General features: G+C 44.7%; 1 protein-coding gene across 1 annotated transcript in view; it reads left to right on the top strand.

The window, feature by feature from the left end:
* Positions 1–3,381: 3,381 nt before the first annotated feature.
* The window catches only part of SBNO2 (strawberry notch homolog 2), a 76,918-nt gene continuing 56,427 nt past the window's right edge, over positions 3,382–23,872 (top strand). Inside the window, exon 1 of the mRNA XM_018559534.1 lies at positions 3,382–3,616. The gene's annotated coding sequence lies outside the window, so the exon portion shown is untranslated. The remainder of the gene's footprint in view (positions 3,617–23,872) is intronic.

The raw sequence follows: 23,872 nt of genomic DNA, 5'->3' as shown, positions 1-23,872 counted from the left end.
AAAATAATTTTAATCAATCAAAAAGTTTAACAATTAATCGAGAAATGAATCTTTAATTTCCACAACCCTATTGGAAATATCTCTGTTCATGACACCCCCCAACTATAGCAAATTTGTTGATACAGGATTTGGTAAAGTTCTGTTTTAATGTTTCCTGTTTAAAAAAAAGCAACACACTGCAGAACACCAGCAGCTATAGAGGAACTACAAATCCCAGCAATAATACATTAAACACCCTGTATAATGTATTATTGGTGGGATTTGTTGTTCCTCTATAGCTGGTGGTATTCTCCATTGTGCTGCATAATGTATTATTGCTGGGATTTGTAGTTCCTCTATAACTGGTCAGTGGTAATCTGAATTTCGCAGTATAATCATTATACAGCGCAATGGAGAATACCACCAGCTATAGAGGAACTACAAATCCCAGCAATAATACATTATATACAACGCAATGCAGAATAACGCCAGCTACAGAGGACTACAAATCCCAGCAAATATACTATATATATATAGTATATAATGTACTATATTGCACACCACACTTTTTTTTACTTCCACCGCACCAACCTTGCTCCCGTGATGGACTACAATCTCAATACAAACTAGTAGTTCAAACCCTTTTTTTTTTTTTAATCCGATTAATCGAACATAATAATCGGCTAACTAAACGATTATGAAAATAATCGTTAGCTGCAGCCCTATTGTTTTGTGTGCCCATTTGCACAAAATGAACATTCACAGAGATTCGCTAAGCCAATTGTTAATAAAAAGAACCCCTATATATGCCATTTAGTTACCGCAAATAAAAATGCTAGGTTAAAGTGCATCTGAACTCAAAAAGTGAAGGTTTGCTAAGTTAAAGGAAACATTTAGATATGTTAACTGTGCCTAAGCAGTACCTTGGATAGTGTACTATTTGTCTGAAGTTCCTCCTATAAAAAGCAGTTCACTTCCTGGTATTTTAGGGTGCCTACAGCCCTATAGCTGTGTATCCTCACTGTAGGATCTAAGGTATTCCTGCCTTTAACTGTTAGTTAAATCTGGCCATACACCTATAGATTATCTGCAGATTTTCTATGGTCAGATGGAAAAAGTGCAACAGGTTCCTCCATCTACGCTAAACTGTGTGGATGAAGGAATCTCCCACTGGGCCAAGCTTCAGTATCTCGCTAGTCGGCCCCGCTGGATCCCTAAATACCTGAACAATGCCTGCATCCAATCAGATTGTTCAGGTGCTTGAGAGCCAGCGGGCCCGACTAGCAAGATAATGAAGCTTAGCCCAGTGGGAGATTCCTCCATCCACACAGTTTAGCGTAGATGGAGGAATCTGTTGCACTTTTTCCATCTGACCATAGAAAATCTATAGGTATATGACCAGCTTTAGGAGATTGGTGACACCACTTGTGCTGTGCTCAAGATAGGTGGTTCTGGATTTAGATTTGATTGAGGTGTGCTGGTTTCATACATACATTTTGCGCTCCCAACGATCACCTAGTGATGAGCTGGGCTTGGTGCCCGCTCTAAACTGACCGACAACCCCCTCTTGGCCCAATCAGTTGTGGCAGGGACATTGCCTGCCCCTTTGCGATGTGTAGCTGAAGAGTGGGGAATGCACCTACTGCAACTGATTGGGCCAGGAGAGGGGGTGTATCACTTTAACCACGGAACGGCCGGACAGTAGTCTTATAGGAGCGGGAGGGCGTCTAAAGACGTCCTGCCCCTCCCCCCACTTGTGTTCGGCGTTCAGCGCTCACACGAGCGGGGAAACTGTGAGCATGTAAACAGCCAGCGATGGCTGTTTACATTCAAGCGATCGGGCATCTCTAGAGACGCCCGATCACTTGCAGGAGCTGTAGGTGTGCGCCCTCCCTGTAACTCTGCCGGCGCCGCCAGTCCCGAGATACGCTGTGCCTGGTGCGACTTGGATCGGCACGGCGACGCTCTCAGTGGAGATCAAAGGGAGATCAGTACACGATCTCCCTTTGATCTCTTCTCTGTCCCCGAATGCAGGAAGTGATGTCTAATACATCACTTCCTGCATTCAGTGTCACTCTCCGGTACAGAACACACGTGAGAAGCTGGTGAAGCAGATCTCTGCTTCATCAGCTTCTCTGGGGGTCCCTAGGTGACATTAGGACCCTGATGTCTCCACAAAGAGGACCTGTTATGTGAATTGGCTATCACATTGGGGGTTTCTTAGCCCCCTATGTAATAGCAATAAAGTTGAGAGTAAAAAAAAAAAAGTTAAAAAGAATGAAAGCATAACAAATTATAAAGAAGCTAAAAAAATAGTCATAAAAAAAAACAATTTTTTTTAAAAAAGTTGCCCGACCCTCCACATACACACGCAAACATGCGTCAGGTGCGCCTATGTGCGAAAACGACAATTCCGCCTATTGTGCCACACATGTTACATATCGCTGCGAAAGTCGCAGTGTGAGCAATAATTTTAGGGCCATCAATCACTGATAACACTAAACTGATGAGCGGTAGAAGCTTGGTGTCTATTTACCTGACTTGACCCCGTCTTTTATATTTTACCAAAAATTTGGGTGATAATATGTTTCATAACATTTCATAGGGAATTTAGGGTACTTTTTTTGTTATATAGTAAAATAGTGATATAGTAAAAAATAAAACCCCTAGTGATGATTAAATACCACCCAAAGAAAGCTCTATCTGTCCCCAAAAAATGGTATAAAATTCATTTCAGTACAGCGTTGCATGACGGAATAAACGTCAGTCAAAGTACCGCAGCGATGAATACTGAAAAATTGCCTGGACGGGGAGGGGGTGTAAACATCTGGTCTTCAAGTGGTTAAACAGGCTTGGGTGAAATCAGGGGTACCGAGTTCACACCAAGCCCCATCTCATCACTAATGCTACCTGCCCTGGATTGGCATCATGTGTTTCCATGGTACAGGCGGGCTGGCTGGCCATCAGCACCATAACAACCAGGCCACCTCCAACTGGAAAATTGGTGCGGCCCAGGCTGCCTGCATCCTAGCAACCAATGATGCTGGATTTTTTTTTGGGGGGAGGGGCATTGATTACTGATTTTTTTTTCCATGTACCCCAAGCCATCCTGGCTCATGCCCCACCTAAGTTTGGCAACCAGTGTTCTAGAGAAGGATACCGGGAATATATACACTTTGCTCAGCCAAATAAATGATATCCGTTCCTCCTTACGTGTTCCTGAACCATACATAAAAGAACACGTAAGAATGCCGTGAATGTCTCACGCATTAGCTAAGTGGCAAAGAATGCCTCCGTGACGCCAACATGACGCCAGACCTTCGAACAGGAGACCCCCAGTTGCCAAGGTGCCGAACTTCACGCCCAGTGATGTCAGCAGCCGGAAGTTCGTGTAATGTCTAAGATGGCTACTACAGGAAGTAGGAAGTAGTAGCGGAGAGCGGAAACCTGGGCTACACGGGCTGAAGACCGGAAGAATCTGTTATAAAAAAAGTTGTAAACAAAATTTACCGGCAGAGTTTGCCCCTGAGAGGAGGGCTATGTTAACTGGGGTTTAGACTGGCGGCACCGGCGGAAGGGGTCGGTGTGAAGGGAAGCCTCGGCGCTACTGTCCCGGAAGTCAGAGGCGACATTTGTGGTAAGGAATTTGGGCACTGACGGGGCACACAACAGCCGATCAGCTCTGTGTGAGGACAGGCTGGGGCTTGTGGTTCCACAGCACTTCTAAGGGGCTTACTCATTTTCTCAGGCTGGGAAATGAGGATGTGAAGGAAGCTTTGGGAGATTTTCAGGTCTGTCTAGCTTCCTCTGAACTTCTGTGCCCACGCTGGCTGTAGCACTGCAGGTCTCATAGACCTCAGCACTGCACTTGGTACTCTGCCCCCTCTCTTCCTGGCCAATCACAAAACGGAGCCTGGGGCCTTTGCTTTGTGATTGGCCAGGAGAAGAGGGGGACAGAGATGTGACTGCAATGCTAAGGTCTATGAGACCTGCAGCGCTACAGCCAGCGTGGGCACAGAAGTTCAGAGGAAGCTAGACTTCCAAACTGCATGTATACTAAAGGTTTGCAGAGAGGAGGAAGATCTCATGGCAGGTGGGTTTACAGCTAAGTCACCCTGCGACTATTTAAACTGCAGTAAGTGTACTGTGTCCGGAGTCGAGCTATAACATGTTAATGTCATTGAAAAGTCAGTTTCAATCTACTTTTTCTTTTTTAATCCACGCCTTTTATTAAAATAGTATTTTGTGATCCGGCCTTGAAGGTCCTCGTTTTGGTGGGGGGCGGGAGGAGTGCATACGCACATTGGACCAGAATGACAGTATTTAAGTCTCACTACGTACACCCGGGTGTTCTGATCACTCCAGCCTTTTCTTTTTCTTGAAGTTAAAAGCCACATACAAGTTAGACCAGGGATAGCCAAACTCTGGCACTCCGGCTGTGGTGGAACTTCAAATCCCATTAGGCATTGCAAGATTCTCACAGTCACAAACATGAGTCCTGGAGAGAGATGCATCATGGGATTTGTAGTTTAACCATAGCTGGAGGGCTGGAGTTTGGCTACCCCTGAGGTAGACTCATTAATGAACTAACTGCTATGCTGAATGATACCAACAATAAGTTTTGAATTGGCAGCCAACCATGGTTTAATTACTCCCCACCATCCCAACATACTGTACATCTACCTAAACTGTAGACCCCGTAATCAATTTTTATTAAACATTTGAAAGGTCCCTATTTTCCCTGCTTCTTGATCCTCTTCCCTTCCCTACAGCCCCTGGTGTTCCACTTTCATCACCTTCCCCCTTTGGTCCTCCTTATCTGAGTGTCTATGTTGGCTATTATCACTTCCTTTCTTCATTCTTTTCTATCTACACTGTCCTCTTCCCTTGAAGGAAGAGGCGTCCCCTCCTTTTGTAGCTGAAATCTTTACTTTACTTTCAACAGAGCTTCATTCATGAGGTTTCATGTACTGTTGTCCTCATCTGACATCCTGTGACATTTTCTCTCTAGATGTGTCAAACTTTTTTTTACTATTTCTACTGTAGCACCATCACATTTACTGTATCTACATGAATGCCTTTTTATTTAAAGAACAACTCCGGGCAGAAAGGTCTTAACCCTTGAAGTGGAGCTATCCCTGTACTGCAAGGGTTAAGTGCTTTTTTTCGTCTAGGGTCACAAATAACAGAGATACTCGCCCAAACATCCATTCCGGCTGGCTGCTAGACCGGTCCCCCTCTGCTTCAGCAAGTAATGTTCTTCACAGGTTCTTAGACAGGTTCAGAGCGAAGAGGGAGAGAGGCTGCAGGTACCAGTCTAGCAGCTAGCCGGATTCAAGCTTTGGCTGAGTATATCTTTGTTATTTGGGACCCTAGACAAAAACAAGCACTTAACCCTTGCAGTACAAGGATAGCCCCACTGCAAGGGTTAAGACCTTTCTGGCCGGAGTGCTTCTTTAATCCAGGTCTACACTTATTACAGGGCTTGAAACATTTTAGGGTGTCTCCGCAGTTAGTCAAAATGTCACCAGTCATGACCGGACTATAGCCTTGCAATTAATGTTAATTGTTTTTGGGACAGATAGAGCTTTCTTTTGGAGGTATATCATCACCACTGGGGGGTGTTTATTTTTTACTATATAATTAAAGAAGTGCCGTAAATTTAGTGGGAATTTTTTTTATTATTACCCATATTTTTGGTAAAATATAAAAGACCAGGTAACGTCGGATAAAAAGACACCAAACATGTCAAGCCTTAAAATTGCGTGTGCCCGCAAAATACGACCACATCGAAAATTGGCCATAGGTGATGCTTTAAATGCTTTTACTGCTCCTCAGTTTAGTGTTATCAGTGATTAATGGCCCTGAAATTATTGCTCTCACTCCAATGTTCGTGGTGATATGTAACATGTGCGGCGCAATTGTCAGTTCCACACGTAGATGCACCTGATGCATGTTTGCGTGTGTATGTGGGGGACTTAAAAAATAAATAAATGTGTGTTTTTTTTGTTGTTTATGCTTCTTTAATTTTCTTATTACACTTTTTTTAACTTTTTACACTTGACTTCATTGCTGTCACATGCTAAAATTGACCATAGGCGACGCTTTCAAAACTCAGTTTAGTGTTATCAGTGATTGATGGCCCTAAAATTATTGCTCACAATGTGACTTTTGCTGCGATATGTAACATGTGTGACACAATAAGCACAATTCTCGTTTTCGCACACAGGCGCACCTGGTGCATGTTTGCGTGTGTATGTGGGGGGACGTGCAACTTTAAAAAAAATTATTTTTGTTTTTTTTTGTTACTATTTTTTTTTTATGCTTTCATTTTTTTTTACGCTCAACTTTATTGCTATTACATAAGGGGCTAAGAAACCCCAAATGTGATAGCCAATTTACATGACAGGTCCTCTTTATGAAGACATCACGGATCTCCAAGACCCCTAATGTCACCTAGGGACCCCCAGAGAAGCTGATGAAGCACAGATCTGCTTCACCAGCTTCTGAAGCTGGAGAGTGACAGCTGAATGCGGAAATTATGTAATATACATCACTTCCTGCATTCAGGGACCGGAGAGGAGATCGGATGGAGATTGTGTACTGAACTCCCTTTGATCTCTTGTCACAGAGCAGCCGTGCCGGTCCCGGCCGCACAGGGCACAGCGGATCTCGGGATCGGCAACGGCAGTGACAGCTGCTGCTAATACAAGCGATCGGGAGTCTCGAGACGCCTGATCACTTGAATGCAAAGTCCCCGGCCGGCCGTTAAATTACAATAGCCGGACGTGAAGCTACTCGTTGGGCTCTGGCGTCTTCTCGTCACAAACGAGTGAACGAGCGGATTTTTCAAGCCCTGCTTACTATATATTTGGATTTCTATTGCATCCATGCGTATTGACCCAAAGTCTACGTGAACCTCAAATCTATTTTGCAAATTGTTTGACGCCTAACTGTATCCAACTTTTTTTTAAAACAAATGATTTTTGTGTATCTTGTGTAGAGTTTCCTGCCTGGAGATCCTGCCGGTAACAGCACTTCCTGTTGCAGACTGACAATACCAAGCTCTTACCTTGCAATTTTCAACAGCATTGTCAGCCTGCCATTTGAGCCTCTTAGCTTTGAGGGGTTAGGTCTGCCTTTTACCAATGTAGTAGGCACATGCAGAGCTGATAGACAGCACACGGCCAACTTATGGAGCATGCATGTTTACAATGCTGATTCTAATTGAAAGGCAGCGGCTCTTAAGCTGGCCATACACCTATAGATTATCTGCAGATTTTCTATGGTCAGATGGAAATAGTGCAAAAGATTCCTCCATCTACGCTAAACTGTGTGGATGGAGGAATCTCTCACTGGGCCAAGCTTCAGTATCTTGCTAGTCGGCCCCACTGGCTCTCAAGCACCTGAACAATGCCTGCATCCAATCAGACTGTTCAGGTATTTTGACAGCCAGCGGGGCCGACTAGAAAGATACTGAAGCTTGGCCCAGTGGGAGATTCCTCCATCTACACAGTTTAGCGTTGATGGAGGAATCCGTTGCACTTTTTCCATGTGACCATAGAAAATCTGCAGATAATCTATAGGTGTATGGCCAGCTTAAGACCGGTCCCTGGCGCCACACTCTCAGCTCCTCTGCAGTGGTCCTGTGAGTCATCGTGTATAGGACGTGAGGGTGCCAAAAGACATTCCATCACTACAGAGAAGGAAGAGACAGGCTAGAGGGAGCGATGTCACAGCCAGCTGTCTCCAAGGATCGGGGGAGTATACAGTAACTAACTATTATTTTCCTCCCTAGACCAAAACGAGCGCTTAACCCTTGCAGTGTGGGGGTAGCCCCACTGCAAGAATTAAGAAAACATTTCCCCGGCGTTCTGCTTTAAACAAGGACCTTTTTTGACAGGCTTATATGGGATTTTAGTGATTGGGTTTACAGTGAATTTAAGGACCCGCACTTATTTGATGTCTGCTGTAAAATGCATGCAGTTTCAGCATCAGCAGATTGTTTGTCCATGGTGGGGCTGGAAAACTGCAAATGCCAGGATTCCTACACATCATTCTTTAAACGTCTTAAAATGCTTATAACTTACTGGCTCGGCAGGTTTATTCCAATCTGTAGCAATGATTTGTTTACATAGAATGCAGTATAACCATACAAGCATTGAGTAAGCCCTAGTCCATAGAACACATGGTTTCAGTCCATAGAACACATGGTTTCAGTACACTGCACTGATGATGGCCAAATAGCTTGAAACAGCTGTATGCAGTCTGGAATAAATGACTCTTTAATATAAGGATATTTGCATTGTTCACCAGTTTGGATGGCTGCTAATGTACAAGCGATCCGGCGTCTAGAAGGCCACCGGATCGTTTGTACCGATCGGCGGATGGTGCTGTCCCCACCCCCTCTGCCGTAATCTGCTTCCCTGGGCTCCGCTGTCTCCTGTGCGGGGCCCAGGACCGGCATGGCAGGTCTCCCCGCAACGATCCAACCGCTGATCCCTCCTCCGATCACTGTACCTGGAAGTGATGTGTATTACATGACTTCCGGTTTCACTGTTTACATTCTCTGGCTCTTAGAGCAAGGAGATGAAGCTGGGGAAGCAGATCTCTGCTTCCTCAGCTTCTTTGGGGTCCCTAGGTGACATTAGGGGTCTGAAAGAGGTCCTGTCACACCCTATCTACTATTACATTGAGGGCTTGTTAGCCCCCTATGTGATAGCAATGTTAGTGTAAAGAAAAAAAAAGTGTTTTAAAAATAAAAAAAATGAAAGTTACATATAAAAAAAGCCCCAATTTTTATTTTTGTAAGTCCCCCCACCCCCAAGGGCATGCACATACATACGCAAACATGCGTCGGTGCGCCTACGTGTAAAAATGAAAATTGTGCCACACATATCGTTGCGAATGTCGAAGTGAGAGCAATAATTCTAGGCCAATCACTGTTAGCACTAAACTGATGAGAGATAAAAGCTTTTAAAGTGTCCCCTATGGGAAATTTTGGGTTATTGTCGTTTTTTGCGGCTTCACGGGCGCATGCAATTTTAAGACGACATTTTGGTTTCTATCTACCTAACATGACCCCGTCTTTTATATTTTACAGAAAAAATGGGAAATAAAATATTCTGTTTCATTTTAGTGTAATTTACCCTAAAAATACTGGTTTGATAAACCATTTGCACAAAATACCGTGTGACATAACAAATTGCAACTAGCATTTTTTTTTATTCTACAGGGTCTTTGCTTTCAGAAAATATATAATTGTTTGAGGGTCTGAATCTGTTTTGTAGCCAAAAATCCAGATTTTATCATGCGTGTGGGAATAGTAAGAAATTGCTCCGGGCAGCAAGTGGTTAAGAATTAGGGTCTTCTCCACTAAGAATTTGGTTATGTTGTTGCTTAAGGGCCTGTTAACATGATTTTCAGGTCTGGATCAGGTGCGGATCTGCAGACGCGGTGCTATGTGTTTTTGATGCGTTCCGGTTTTTGCTGGAGTGGGGCTGTCAGTATGTTAGCTGCAGTGCGTTTTTGACGTGTTTTGCGTTTCCGGACCGTTTCCTGACCGGACAAAATGTGACGTGCAGTCGTAACCTGAACAGACTGCGCACGTGAGAACTGTAGCCCATAAAGCACATAGGGATACATTGGGATGCATTTTTAGTGCAGGAGCGTACGGATCAGGTCAGCACAGAAAACGAACGTTGTGTGAACAGGCCCTCAAAATCTTGGCCTGTAGGCAGTCCTTGAGGGCTGGTGTTGCACAGAAATGCTCCATTAGACTCGGTTCACACCTAGGCGTAGCGTGAACGTGAGTCACGTTTGTTCTCCACATTTGCCACATGTCCCTATTGATTTTAATGGGTTCTTATACGCGCAGCAAGTGCAGAAAATGTAGCTAAATCTGCGTAATGTGTTCCACGTTTTGTCTTCCGCATTTGTGCACGTTTTTAACACTCCCACACATGTTTGGGTTGCTATTAACTAGTAATGACAACGCAAGCACGTTTTACGTTTGTGCGTTTTGTGAACATGTGTCAATACGCACAGGGTCCCCTTTATCATCATTTCGTCTTAGGCCGGGTTCACACCTAGGCGTACGGAATATACGCGTTTGCCACGAGTTTCGTGCCGTGCGTTTTTACCACGTCGGAATGTGCTGTAAAACGCTCAGATGTGAACCAGGCCTTACTGAGCCTGATGAAGGGGACGTCAATAAAAGACGCTTGTTTGTTCTGTCCCTTTGGTGTGCTGGTGATATCTTGCTTTTTGCATCTTGATCTCCGCGGCACCATCCGCAGTCATTTCAGCACTCATCCTTAAGGGGTTTCTGGTAAGCAGTGTGGTAGGATACTTGGATTATTATTTATTTTACAAACATAAAGCCAAAATGGCGACGCCATGTGTGAAAAACTAAGTACACCTTCTATAGCTTGTAGAACCATACGACTGTACATGTTAAGCAGCATTGAGGTGCATTTAGTCTAGCCAAGGTTATACAAACAAGAATTTTCTGTGTCCCAGGGCTGCTTAGCCTGGTTTTACAGAGTTAAACGCGCGTAAACTCGTCTCAATGCAACAAGACACAGGAAAAAGTGATCTGGGAAGCATACAAGTTGTTTATACTCCCCAGCGTACTTCTCCGGTGTTAAACACAGGCAGCCCATGTGCATGAGGTGTTTGGCCTGGTGCAGACCTGTGCGATCTGGGATGCGCGTCCCAGGATTGCTTGGTCATGCAAAATGGCAGACAGCGACTGCCACACTGCCCCATTAATTTCAATGGGGTACATCCGCGTGCCAATTGCCGAAAAAAGGTAAATGTACTTTTTTGCGATGCACGGCACGTGGCTGTTTATCTATCTTGTTTGGATGCACGGGTGGAATTGCGGTGGGAAACTGCATGATCCGCCTGGCGCGGCTGGGGTGCCATAAGAAAATAATGGCACCCACAGTGCGATCGGTGATGGGCGACTCCGTGACCATGGTTATCATGCATGATTGCTGTGCGGTCACAGATCGCCCAGGTGTGCACCGGCCCTGAAAGTGTATTTTCTTTTGCAGCCAAATTGGGATATATATATATTTGTTACATCCTCTTATTGACAAAGTATAATTTCAATAAAGTATTTATTACAATTAACCCTCTCTGTACTGTGCTGGTAGATCTCATTATCAGTTGTGAACACGGTGCTAACAAAGGGTTAAAGATTTCAAGGCTTGCGTTCTGAATCGTACAATAATGAGATGAGACTTAGCCCTCGTTCACACCTGAACGTTATGTAGCGCGTTCTACGCTCGACGAACGCTCTACAAAACGCTCAAACATCTAAATCCCATTGTATTCAGTGGGTCCGGTTCATACCTTGGCGTATTTCAGCCTGTCCCTAACGCGCTACAAAACGGCCCACGCCTGAAAAGGTACAGGTACTACTTTGGGCCCTTTTTGTTGCGCGTTTCCATTGGGATACAGCCAAGTAGCCCTTGGAAACGCGTGTTTTTACCGCGAATAAACCGCGTGACAACCGCGCATATGCAATACACCTAGGTGTGAACCAGGGCTCAGTCTGTCCCCAGTCTGGCTTTCTCCATTTTCACTTTTAAATTTGGGTAGCCTGCAGTCTGCCCACAGGCCCGCTCCAAAGAAATCTTCTAAAAAAGGTAAGAAATATATGTTGTAAAAATGGATTTTCGGAATGCTGTGTGAATCACATAGCATATGGTGGGGGGGTTTCTCAGATTTGACTGTGAAAGTGGAAATACAGGTCACCTGGCTGGAATTTCTTCAGCCTTGGGTGCTGGTCTGTTTGTCTTTGGAGTGCTAGTGGCTTCCTGTGTCATCATCATTGCAGAACGTTTCATGACTGACTGGGCTGGAAATCTTTTTTTGTTTTAATACTCTTTTTTGCAGCTAAGTGCTGCTAATCTCCTCCAGCCTCTTTCATTTATTCCTGTCTACATACATTTGTAAAATTGCTCTGCACCTGCTGGGGACAACAATGGACCATGGTGGCTTATTGAGTGTCCCACCATTTGTAGTCTCCACTAGCAACATGCCGCAAATACAGAAACATAACTGTTAATGTCCTAGTATTATAGTGTGCTCCTATCTTCCTCTTGAACATGACAAAACAGTTGGGGACATTTACTAAAACTGGAGCAGACAGAAGCTGGAGCAAATGTGTGTAGTAACCAATCAGTTTCTCTCTTCAGCATGTAAAATGTGGAATATAACATGGGTACAAAAAATGAAAAAAAGGCCTCAGTCATGAAGGGGTTAAGCTTTATAAATGAAAGCTAGAAGCTGATTGGTTGCCATGGACAACTGCTTCAGATTCTGTCTGCTCCAGTTTTAGTAATCACCCATTTGTAAGTACGTGTTGTCAGCCCTGCCTATGAATGCACATAGCTACTTTCGGCCACAGCCGGGAACGCACACGCACAGGTGTCTCCTCAGAAGCCAGCTAGCGGGTGGAGACGCCTGCATAGAGGTGGGGAGGGGAGAGCAGTTTGGGGATCAGCTAGAGAACGAGGGCAGAGGAGTGATTGGCTCCTTCTTCCATCAGTCAATCTGTTGGAAGGAGAGGAAGGGCATGACTTGCCGCATGCTGTGTATATCTATGAACGCACACAACTACTTGCGGCCACAGCCCGGAACGCACACGCACAGGTGTCTCCTCAGCAGCCAGCTAGCGGATGGAGACACCTGCATACAGGTGGGGTGGGGACAGAGGTTTGGGGATCAGTTAGAGAACGAGGAAAAAATAGCTTTAAAGAAGGGTAGCAAATTTTATGCAGAATGACCCTTCTAACCATGAAAAGAAAAAAAGGAAGGTTTACTATCACTTTAAATGGTCGTTCTGCAATAGAAGGGCTATTGTTCTCACCTCTCCAGCAACCCTTGCCTACACCTTTTTGCATTCAAGCACTGTAGCCTCCGTCAGACTCCCCCGCATTGAACACTTTTGGGAGTGTCAGAAGCCTGTGTTCCCTGACGCTTTCTGTCCTCCAACTCTGTCACTACAGGACTCTGCTTTAGAATATAATACAGACTGGAACATTTCCACAGAATTGGGGTTTACTGGGAATATACGTGGAAAGGGGTACTTCAGATACACTGATATCAGCAGGTACTTTGTAAAAGGGACTGTACAAGCTGCGTTATCTTTAGGAAGTATTCACTTCTTAGTTACTTCTAATTTCAGTAGCCGGTTTCTTGTGTAAGACAAGTCGTCTCTGGCCAGTGGTGTTATCATGGGAAAAATCTATGTTCTTTAGTTCCTTCTGATTTTGGCAATGTCTTGGCTGACATTCTGTTCACATTTCAGGAACACAGACATTTCTAAACTCTGTTTTTCATAGCAGTGCCCAGTGTTCCTTCTAAAAACAGTTTGGTTTTTACAAACTTTTGGCTGACAAATTTTAAAATGGTCAGTTCCATTTTTCATCTCAGTACTGGCTGCCTTTCAGAACGTTCTACCTTTTCAGGCGTACCTACAGATATGACTGTCTTTGTTGCACAGTGTGAATGTTATATACGATTTTAAAGCGTGTTGTGTAGTTATTTTCCATTTCTGTAATAATTGAGGAAAATGCGTTCATTTGCTTCAAATCCGCAAATGCATTGGCAAATCTGCGGACATTTCCTGTGATATGGATGTATGCTTGCTATGGATTGTATGTTCATGAAGTGCCTCTTAAAGTGTATGTCAAAACTTTCTTAAGCTGGTCATACACTGAGCCAATTTTGGCTGGTCCTTGACCTGGCTACTATTCCCCCTCTTGGGTGGCCTTGTCTGCAACAAATGAAAGTAGCCGAGCATAAAATTGACATTGAACAGTGCCTGCATCCAGTCTGATGATGGTTCAGGTATTTTGACAGCCTTTGGGGATGACTGTCATAATACAATGGCCACAGTGGAAGATTTCTCCATCCACATTGTTTAATCCGAATGAAGGAATCGGTGCAGTTTAAAAAAAAAAAAAAATTTTTGTTGCAGCCCACAGGTGTAAGTGAAAAAATAAATAGGTGTCTGGCCAGCCCGAATTTTGGATAGAGTGAGAAAAGATTAGAAGCCCTAATTGGTTGTTGGTGCTAACCAGGGCTCTGGGAGAGATATATCTGCTGTATAACCGGAAAGGAAGTGAGGGGAAATCTCCAAAGGCAACTCAAATAAAAGTTCAGGGCTTTTCCCCATAAGGGTAACGGGGGGAACAAACTAGCGTCCTCCCATCACCCAAAGCTCAGTATCTCACGGTATACTGAGACGCCGCAGCCGGGACGGATCCAGACATTACTGTCGAGATCCACCCAGCTGCGGGATTGACAGCTGGCTCTACCTATCAAGAGGCAGAGCCAGGTGTGCCCGCCCCTCCCCCGTCTGTTCCGCCAGTCACCGCTGGAGGATCGGACAGGAGAGGGGGGAATCCCTGTAGGGAGCCGTGAGTGACAGTCACGGCTCTCTGCAGGGACAGAATCGAGAAGTGAGCGACGGTATGTGTTCGCTCACTTCCCGATCTATTGAGCCGACCTGTGACAGTTTCATTGTCACAGGTCCGCTAGAACTATGAGGTGAGTGATTTCCACTCGCCTCATAGTTATCCTTTAATGGCAATATGTAGTTTCTGTTGTAGATTCTACCTCACTTCATTCACTGTCTAGTAAAAGTGTTGTCAGTGGGGCTGAAAGTGGGGGAATATCTCTCTTAATCTGGCCATACACCTTACAATTATATGCAGATTTTCTATGGTCAGATGGAAAAGGTGCAATAGATTCCTCCATCTACGCTAAACTGTGTAGATGGAGGAATCTCCCACTGGGCCAAGCTTCAGTATCTTTCTAGTCGGCCCCGCTGGCTGTCAAAATACCTGAACAGTCTGATTGGATGCAGGCATTGTTCAGGTGCTTGAGAGCCAGTGGGGCCGACTAGCAAGATACTGAAGCTTGGCCCAGTGGGAGATTCCTCCATCCACACAGTTTAGCGTAGATGGAGGAATCTTTTGCACTATTTCCATCTGACCATAGAAAATCTGCAGATAATCTATAGGTGTATGGCCAGCTTAAGAGCCGCTGCCTTTCAATTAGAATCAGCATTGTAAACATGCATGCTCCATAAGTTGGCCGTGTGCTGTCTATCAGCTCTGCATGTGCCTACTACATTGGTAAAAGGCAGACCTAACCCCTCAAAGCTAAGAGGCTCAAATGGCAGGCTGACAATGCTGTTGAAAATTGCAAGGTAAGAGCTTGGTATTGTCAGTCTGCAACAGGAAGTGCTGTTACCGGCAGGATCTCCAGGCAGGAAACTCTACACAAGATACACAAAAATCATTTGTTTTAAAAAAAAGTTGGATACAGTTAGGCGTCAAACAATTTGCAAAATAGATTTGAGGTTCACGTAGACTTTGGGTCAATACGCATGGATGCAATAGAAATCCAAATATATAGTAAGCAGGGCTTGAAAAATCCGCTCGTTCACTCGTTTGTGACGAGAAGACGCCAGAGCCCGACGAGTAGCTTCACGTCCGGCTATTGTAATTTAACGGCCGGCCGGGGACTTTGCATTCAAGTGATCAGGCGTCTCGAGACTCCCGATCGCTTGTATTAGCAGCAGCTGTCACTGCCGTTGCCGATCCCGAGATGCGCTGTGCCCTGTGCGGCCGGGACCGGCACGGCTGCTCTGTGACAAGAGATCAAAGGGAGTTCAGTACACAATTATCAAGTACAATTATCTGCAGATTTTCTGTGGTCAGATGGAAAAGGTGCAATAGATTCCTCCATCTACGCTAAACTGTGTGGATGGAGGAATCTCCACCTGGGCCAATCTGTTGCACTTTTTCCATCTGACCACAGAAAGTCTGCAGATAATTGTAAGGTGTATGGGCACCTTAAGGCCCCATTCACACTGAGCGACACTTACCTCGAGCGGCCGGGATAGTGCGACTGTTCGGGAGACCTTCACCGCAGGGCTGCATGCAAAAATAGAAAAATTGCAGGAAAAAGGGTCCTGCACAAGCGACGCACGACAGCGACACGCAACATGGAGCTGTAGAATAGAACCGCTCCATTGAAAATCATTGGACGGCGACTTCTCACACTGCAAATATGTGCGATATTGCGGCGGAAATCACACGATTAAATGCCCAGTGTGAATGGGCACTATTGGAGCAGTTAGGACCTGGAGAGGAGGTCTAATCCTTCCCCACTCTATATGAAACTGAAAAAAATTAGCTTGACATTCACTTTAAAAAGGAACTGAGCTCTGGAAGCTGTGCCCAAAACAGGCAAGCCGAGGTTCAGAGGTCTAGACCCTAGTATTGCCAGTGCTCTCCGTGCTGATCTTTTCTTCGTTACTGACTTGCCATGCCTTGTGCTGCACTTGTGAGTAGAGGAGGCCATCTTGGTAGATATTTAGGCTTTTGCTTCCTCATGTGAGAGGTGTCTGATGACTGCTGATCTCACAACTAGTGTGGGAGAGGTTCACACAGCACAGGCCACAGAATGAATGAAGCAGAAACAGAGATGCATGCAGTTTTAACTTGATGTGGCAAGATGGCATGTGTTTAGCTGCTGATTATAGTTATATTAACTTTATTTAGTTTTTTTTTTTTTTTTACAGCCTACAGTTTATATATGCTGCACGTTTACATGAGTTCCTGCCCTCCAAGGAGCTTACAATCTAAGGTCCCTATCTCACATACATACATACATACATACATACTTACAGGGCGGATTTAGATAGGAGCCAATTAACCCTCCAGCATGTCTTTAGAGTGTGGGAGTAAACTGGAATACCTGGAGGGAACCCACACAAGCACGGGGAGAACATGCAGATAGCATCCTGACTGGCATATGAACTGGGCACCTGCTTTTTCTAAGCGGTTTTGTTGATTTTGATTTTGCTGTTGGTTAAATATTTTTTGTGTATATTGTATGCGGCAGATATGCTTTCATGTTAAGTACAGATGCTGGTAACCAGTAGAGAAAAACTTCTGTTTTCCAGGGTATGCTTCTTCTGCACTACACCGGTCTATCAATTCTGGCCAAAATCAAGAAGTTCTTTCACAATCACTTGATTAAGAGCCGGTGATCGATCAAAACTACGAACTTATCGAGTTGTGGGACCGCATTACTTCCGGTTTCCTCAGAACTACGAGGTTTTTACACAAAACATGTTGTGCACGAGCGCCATCCACGGCATTGCCCTATAGACATAGACCACAGCAATAAAGTAATAAAATGATGTAGGATGACAGTAAGCCAGCGCGTTCTTTATCTCAGGTGCCCCACTCAAGCGGCGGCCATATTGAGTGGGGCACCGGAGATAAAGAACGTGCTGGCTTACTGTCATCCTACATCATTTTATTGCTGTGGTCTATGTCTATAGGGCAATGCCGTGGATGGCGCTCGTGCACAACATGTTTTGTATAAAAACCTCGTAGTTCTGAGGAAACCGGAAGTAATGCGGTCCCACAACTTGATAAGTTCGCACTTTCGACACATCACCGGTTCACACCAGCGCATTCCAGTACCATGAGCTGCTGGAACGCACTGGAGCGCATGCTGGCCGTCTCCCTGTGTTCTGAGGCGGGAGGCCTCCTGCCCCCAGTGCGATCGCAAAAAATAGTACAAGCACTATTTTCTGTGATTGCGCTGGACCTGAACGCAGGCACCTCCGACCCCAGAACGCAGGGAGCCGGACAGGATGTGTTCCAGGAGCTAATCATGCTGGAACGCACTGGAGCTGGTTTGAGCCAGCTCTTAGTGCCTATTCACATGAGTTTCAGGTGCGGATCAGCAGATGCGGTGCTATGTGTTTTGCCGCGTTTTTGATGTGTTCCAGTAAAAAAGTGGAGTGGGGCTGCCAGTATGTTGGCTACAGTGCGTTTTTGACGCGTTTTCTGACCGTACAAAATGTGACATGCAGTATTTTTCTGTGGTAACCTGAACAGACTGCGCACGTGAGAACTGTAGCCCATAAAGCACATAGGGATACATTGGGGTGCATTTTTAGTGCAGGAGCGTACGGATCAGGTCAGCACAGAAAACGGACGTCGTGTGAACAGGCCCTTAAGGGTTACATTTACTGGACTCTGTGTTTTATATAGTAAGTTGCCAAGTCCACATAGTTAGTTTCTCTTTCTGTTCTGTATGAACACACCCAGACAGGTTGTAGCATCAGATTACAGCCTACGGGCATATGTATAAGAACGTGCCTGTATATACTGTAAGTACATCATGTTCATCGCTCTGGTCTACAGAGAGTAACAAGCCAAAAAAGGTGGCACCATACCTGTGGCGCTTTCATGTTGATGTCTATGTATAATTGAGGCAGCTTCAAAACATATTTTTTATCTTGTTACTTAAAAAAAAAAAAAAAATGCAATAATTTTACCTGAAAATAAAACAATATGAATTACAAGTACCCCATGTTTTCTAGACAGCCTCTGTAAAGGAGCTTAAAGAACACGAACAGGGTTATTTACAAAAGGGTGAAGAGTTTTTTCTTTTTCCGTTCTAAATAACAATTCCTTGTGTCCTATATGCTCCTATATCCTATATGCTTCTAAAGTATGCATTTTTAAACTATAAGTGTTATTCAATAAAGGGTGAAGAGTTTTTTCTTTTTCCGTTCTAAATAACAATTCCTTGTGTCCTATATGCTCCTATATCCTATATGCTTCTAAAGTATGCATTTTTAAACTATAAGTGTTATTCAATAAAGGGTGAAGAGTTTGGAGAAGGCAGGAGAAGTGAACAATCTAGGACAACATAACTGGAAAGTGAGCTGAATTGGAGAATATTTACAAATCAGCTATTTTGTCCTAGATTGTTCACTTCTCCTGCCTTCTCCAAACTCTTCACCCTTTTGTAAATAACCCTAATGGCTTGTTCACACCAATTGCGGTGCGTTCCAGAGCGGTAACTGCTGGAACGCACAGCAATCGCTTGCTAAACTTCCCCCTTTTCGTTCTGGGGTGGGAGGGGGCGTGAAGAAGCATTGAAGTCAATGGCACCGCAGCCACGCCACCGAGGCTACTCTTTTTGTCTAGGTGCTAAAAAAAAAAAAACACCGGACCATCCAGTGCAACGTGTGTGTGTGTGTGTGTGTGTGTGTGTGTGTGTGTGTATAGACATGTCATTATGAACATTCATACTCTGTAAACTGTGAAAATCTGACACAATTGATAACGATTACTGTGATAGGGAGTTCCACATTTTTACTGCTGTGACCGTAAGAAAACCCTTACACAGTTGATGATTAAACCGCCTCTCATCCAACTTCATGTTGTTCAAACTGTTTAGTTGTGACACTTCAGCCCCCACTGATTGATTTGTATACTGCGATCCCATCTTAGGCACCTCTTAAAAGAGAACAAGTTCAATTTCTGTAGACGTTCTCTGAGCTCTCTCTAGTTTAAGGACCTCCATCCTGAGGACTGGTGACCAAACCTGAACCGCATACTCAAGATAAGGCCGAAACGGTGTCTTGTATAGTGGTAGAATTACAGATTTATTTCTTGATGAAATACATGTTTGAACGAATGCTAGCATCCTGCTGACTTTGCTTGCTGCAGCTTGGTATTGCTAAGTCCGTGGTCCACCAGGACCTCCAGATCTTTCTTTATCCCTGATTTCCCCAGAGGAGAACCTCCTAAGGAGTATCTTGCATTCATATTTTTAATTCCCAATTTTTCAATGTGCCATGTGTTTGCCGGCCCCTTAATGTTGTCAGGGTCTTGTAGTGATTTTATGTTCTGTTGTAAAGTTACTGTCCTACCTACTGTAGCTTGGTATCATCAGTTAACACTGCAATTGAGCTATTTATTCCATCCATGATATCGTTTATAAACAAGATAAACAGAATGGGTCCTAGGACTCGCAACCTTAGTCCATGTAGAAAGTAAGCCATTTAGTCATTCACTACCTTCCGGAGCCATTCCTGCAACCTGTTTTGAACCCAGGTATATACAATTCCCTCAGGTCCAGTAGACCTTAATTTAAAGGTTAATCCTTTGTGGTGTATTGTAGTGAATGCTTTAGCAACATCCAGATGGACTACACCCACTGGCCTTCCTCTATATAAAAAACTGCTTACTTCCTCATAGAATGTTAATAGTCTGGTCTGACAAGAACGGTTCTTCATAAATCCATGCACTTTATAGGCAAAAAGTTTAAAAAGAAAAAAAAACCCCGCTTTAACAGCGTTTTAAGCTTACCTTGTTTTCGCTGCGCTCTCCCGGCTGAGAAAACGAAACTGCTCCGGCGGCCGCAAAGCATCTTGGGGCGGGCGCATGCGCAGTTCGGATTCTCGGCCGGGAGACGAGCAGAGACGCAAGGTAAGTCTATGGACGCGTGCACCCGCATGCAGACACCGCTGGATTGGAAGTGCCTGCAGGGACAGGAGTCGGCGCTGGATCGGAGAGCCGCAGCAGGCTGCAGGGACAGATGAAAACATCAGGAAAGTAGAAGAAGATCGGATTAAGAGACATCATTTAAGGTAAGTGCTGACATTAACATTGGGGGGGAGGGGAAAAAAATATCATTTAATGTCACTTTAACCTTTCCTAACAGGGATCTGCATTTGCTGATATTCTTTTACTGCTTTTAATGTTATTTCCCTGGCTGTTATCCTGGCCCCTTGACTTCAACACTTTTTCAGTCACTGATCCGGAATTAGTTTGCAAAACAGAAAGTAAGATGTGCTTGTCTATATACTTATTCTGGGATAGTTACTCACATTTGTGAAGAAATTGAATCACCAATAGGGATGCACCGATACTAGTATCGGTGCCGAGTATTTGTACTCGCCCAAATGCTCCGAATTCTAGCCCAATATCTGAGTGTCCGGTATCGGGAAGCTAGGCGGCGAGTCATTACACGTAGCTCGGCTTCCTGATTGACGAGGGAGCATGCAGCCGGCTTTCTGGCCAATCAGGAAGCCGAGCAGCATGTAATGACTCCCTGCTTAGCTTCCTCATTGGTCATTAACCGCTCCCCGGCTTTCCGATCGGCCAGAAAGCCGGCTTTATGCTCCTTCGTCACTTGGTGACGAGAGAGCATGGAGCTGGCTTCCCAGCCAATCGGGAAGCCGGGCAACAAGTCATTACATGGCGCCTGGCTTCCTGATTGTCCAAAACGCCCCTCATGGAGACGGCTTCCCTGCTAATCAGGAAGCCAGGTGGCGAGTGAGTACATGCCGCCTGGCTTCCTTAATGGGAATTCCGGTATTGGTATTCAGTATCAGCGAGTTCACTCTCGAAAGCTTGTCTTGTATATATTTTGTTAGTCCAATAAGAAAGGTATCATTGCACACTGCAATACTGCGTTTGTCTTTTTTGACATCTTGTCTACTGGACTAATACGGCTTACCCATTTCCATTGCACATATATATATATATATGTTTTATTTTTGCCTATATCTACTGCTCTCAAGCAGTAGATATAGGCAAAAATTTTAAAAAGAAAAAAAAACCCGCTTTAACAGCGTTATAAACTTACCTTGTTTTCGCTGCGCTCTCCCGGCTGAGAAAACGAAACTGCTCCGGCGGCCGCAAAGCATCTTGGGCCGGGCGCATGCGCAGTTCGGATTCTCGGCCGGGAGACGGCCAGAGACGCAAGTTAAGTCTATGGACGCGTGCACCCGCATGCAGACACCGCTGGATTGGAAGTGCCTGCAGGGACATATATATATGGTACAATCACCAGAATTGTCATCCTAATTGTGAAACAGTGATTTGCAGACATTATGCAGGAAGGAAATTCCGACTTCGCTGGCTGCATGCTTCTTCTAGGTAATTGACTCATTAGATCATGCACAAGTCAGCAATGCTGGTTCAGAGGTTCCCTTTTAAGCCTTTATTTGTTTAAGAGCACCTTATCTACTTGGATGCAAAGAACAAATAAAACCGTATTACTTTTACTTTCACATTTACTTAGCAGTAACCCATTTGAGTTAAATGGAAAGTGATTTGACTTTGAGTGTCCAGCTTATCTGATATGCTGTATGGATGTAAAAATTGACAGAGAGAAAGTCACATAATTAAAAAGAAGGAATGCCTCTTGTAATGTATTCCACTCCAGTGTGTGATAGTACAGCTTAGAAGACCCACCAACCGGCAAACAGACAGGAGCAGGAAGAGTAAAAATTGTCCACTCTTTCTTCTCATTTCTCAATGCTTTCCTTTTCCTTTCCATTTAAGACAGGGTTAGGAAGAGTTATTTCATGCATGAGTTACTCAGCCGGGGATCCCCCAAAATGTATCCTATATGGCTCCTAGTTTTCAACCCCTTTTTACCCTGCTTTATCATTTGTAGGTTAAAGAAATCAGGTACTTTTAGGGGTGTGGCATCCTGTGCCTAGATTCAGGTCACTCTATTTCAAATAAAGAAATCAGGTAGTGGTTGCATGAAGGGGAAACAGAATTAAGGACAGCAGCTGGCACAGATAATACTCCTAAAAGAGAACTTTGGGGTATACTAACCTTCTCCAGTGACCCAAAGCTCAGTATATACGGAGAGCGCTGCAGCAGGGACGGATCCCGACAACACTGTCTGGAGCCACCCAGCTGTTTGAGTGACAGCTGGCCCTGCCTATCTAGAGGCAATGGAGGATCGGGGACGGGGGGAATCCAATTTTTGGTGACTGTGATTGGTGACTGACAGTCACCAATCGCTGCAGGGCGACGATAGGGAGGTGAGCGAATCAGCTGCATGTTTCTGCACACTTCCCGATCTGTAGAGCCGACCTGTGACAGCTGCTTTGTCGGCTCTAATTATGAGGATGAGTGGAAATCACTCGAATCATAGTTCTCTTTTAAGCATAATTGCCTGAACGGCTAAGCATCTACTGGGCCATGGATAGCATCTCACATAAGTGTCGCTGTCTTGGGTATCAATGCCTTGTTCTTAGTGCACAGAAGTCACCAACTGTCTGCAGAGTCAATAGCTACAGACCTCCAAACTTCATGTGGCCTTCAGATTGGCACAACAACAGTGCATAGAGAGCTTCATGGAATGCAGCACTTAAAGTGACACGACACGAAACTCATCTCTAAAGTGGTGCTGACACTGTCCTTCCTTCTGCAGGGTGGCTACTTTGGTTCCCCATGGTCCCTGTGTGTGTTATAAAGTAGTCACTGCTCCAAGCTCACTCCCAATATGGACTACAAACTCTTTTATATCACCGTTCCCCCTTTTACATCAGAGTTTCTTCTTTACATCGGGAGCCCCCTATACCTCAGTCTTCATTCTCCCCTTCATATAACAGTCCCACTGGCACAAATTATGAGGCACCCCTGAGGAAGCCAGAAGGCACACCAGGGTGCCACGGCACCCTGGTGGAGAAATGCTGTTCTAGAGTGCTGTAACATGAGAGAGGGAGCAATTAAGAGCTCACAACATTCTCTGTGCAGGTAATTTTAGATGGTAAGCAAGAGGAATGACACTTTAAAGTGATATTAAAGTCAAAATGTTTTTCTACTATTTCCAATACTGATTTAATCACTTACAATGGATGCTGCTCCTTGGTGTTTGAAAGTTTTAGCTTCCTGCAGAATCAGCTGATCCCCTGAGCATTGGCCCTGATATCCTGTTCTAGTGTGGCTCCTTTCCATTGCAGGGTCCTATATAGCCACAAGTTCCAAAAGGTCCCCACCGCACTCCTTACTGGTATGTCTCTTTTTAAGGTGGGTGCTGCAGTGATAGTGGATGGCGCCACTTCAAATCCAAGTAGTAAAATATATCACCAGCACACCAAAGTAAAATCTACAACGAGTGGTCATTTTATTGATGTAAACACATCTCGTCGCAAAGCAATGTTTCGGGGTCACTCAGAGTCCCTTCATCAGACACACAGGCACAGCAAGGCAAGACACTTCTCTGATCGCCACTCCTCCTT

The sequence above is a fragment of the Nanorana parkeri genome, unplaced genomic scaffold, assembly GCF_000935625.1.
Source record: "Nanorana parkeri isolate BGI_ZX_2015 unplaced genomic scaffold, ASM93562v1 scaffold401, whole genome shotgun sequence".
In the NCBI taxonomy this organism is placed as follows: Eukaryota; Metazoa; Chordata; class Amphibia; order Anura; family Dicroglossidae; genus Nanorana; species Nanorana parkeri.
This window is presented reverse-complemented; position numbering and strand designations above follow the sequence as displayed.